This window comes from Eschscholzia californica, unplaced genomic scaffold (genome assembly GCF_041429995.1).
Source record: "Eschscholzia californica isolate CP2 unplaced genomic scaffold, dmEscCali1.0.p SCAF_2, whole genome shotgun sequence".
In the NCBI taxonomy this organism is placed as follows: domain Eukaryota; kingdom Viridiplantae; phylum Streptophyta; class Magnoliopsida; order Ranunculales; family Papaveraceae; genus Eschscholzia; species Eschscholzia californica.
In genome coordinates, this window is record NW_028238309.1 from 54,991,381 (window position 1) to 54,992,998 (window position 1,618).

Genomic DNA, 1,618 nt, shown 5'->3' on the forward strand with positions numbered 1-1,618 from the left:
TTAATTACTTGTATAATTATACACAAGAAATTAAATATTTAATTATTTCTTTAAATATTTAAATATGTTTATCAACAATGAGATATAAAGAGTCAATTACCCCCATAAATAAATATACATAGAAAAAGTTGGGCCCATTAATATATTCCTTTTCATTTGGCCCTATATGAGATAAAAATTGGAAGAAAGTAAACCATTTTCCATTTATGATTAACCTTCCCCTACTTCCACTTTTTTTTTTTCAATCAACCATTTGCCATTTTTATTACAAATTACCTACCACTAGTCAACTCACCTTAATTGTGAAGGTAAATCCTCAATATATATATATATGATACTTATACTTTTTGTTGTGTCCATTCATGTTAGTAAGTTTGAGGATTGAATTTGTGTTGCAAGAGAAGAGAATGGAGAAAATCTGGCCTGACCTTTACTTTCTTCTGTTCTTCTTTGTGTTTGCCTCAGGTTGGTCCTTAGCTATGTCTTTCTTTCCCTTAAATTTCACCATATCTTTATCTATATTATAGTTTGTACCTAGAGTAGTCATAAGGCAAACTTTTCCCTATTTCAATTCTCTCTTTATGTTCATATATTAGTTTTGCTTTTTTATTTTTTAATTAAATGTTGTCTTAATGTCTCTTATACTTTTGTTGATGGTACATAATTGTGATTAATAATGTGCAGTTGGAACAATTAGGCCAATGGACGCTGGTACTTGCAACACTGCGTGGGTTCCATGTAACTCAAGTTGCGCTGATATGTGTACACAAAAATATCTCGGCCAAGGATTTTGTTACACTCCTCCCGGTTTCCTTTTCATCGAATGTATGTGTGAATATGATTGTTGATGACCTAATACAAGGGTTATTTATCGGCAATCTATACATTATGAATAATAGATGATATATCTAGTTAAGTACTTCTTTTACTTTGTTAAACAATTTGGAAAACAAAACACAAAGGTGTATGAGATGATTCTTTTTTTCTTTTTTTTTGGAAATCAAACTTTATTTAAAGGCCAAAAGGCTAACGAGAATTACATCATGAAGTTTAAAATAACAAAGACACAATCATAACCGGCCAAACAAGACAAGTTATGCCCACATGGGGTGCCTCTGGAGCTGCATGATCTAACTGGTTGGCTACTTCTGGTACAACCACCACTAACCGTCTAAGGGTAGTTTTATAACCGATGCTTCTTTCACCTTCTTCTCTTCTCGCCGTCAACCGTGGCGTTCAGATCTCTGGTTAGCGCCTCTGATTCCGGTACATCGATAGAGAGAGTTGTAAGTTGATGAAGAAACTCCCAGTAGTGGTCTACGATCAAAACACTCAGCCATAAAAAACAAAGAAACAAAAGGTCCTAGAGACCAACAATAACAGACCCTAAAGACCAACAAAGAAACATAACTTTTATTGTACTAAGTAAATAGAGAACTAGTAACTCTTTCTTCTTCCTTGCTCCCCGACACGCACCATATGAATGAACCAGTGATTACCCTGTATAAACTATCACCACGAAACCCTCCACAAGCCACAAGCCACAAACCCTGTATAAACTCTCTTCTTTTTCTCCTCATTTCTTTTTTGTTATGTAGAGTTTATTCCTAAGCTTACT

General features: G+C 34.1%; 1 long non-coding RNA gene across 1 annotated transcript; it reads left to right on the forward strand.

Annotated features, from left to right (window-relative positions):
* Positions 1-352: 352 nt before the first annotated feature.
* LOC147559160 (uncharacterized) lies at positions 353-919 on the forward strand. Its single transcript, XR_015233589.1, has 2 exons — positions 353-465; positions 685-919. It is a non-coding gene; the product is annotated as an uncharacterized LOC147559160 (long non-coding RNA).
* Positions 920-1,618: the final 699 nt, after the last annotated feature.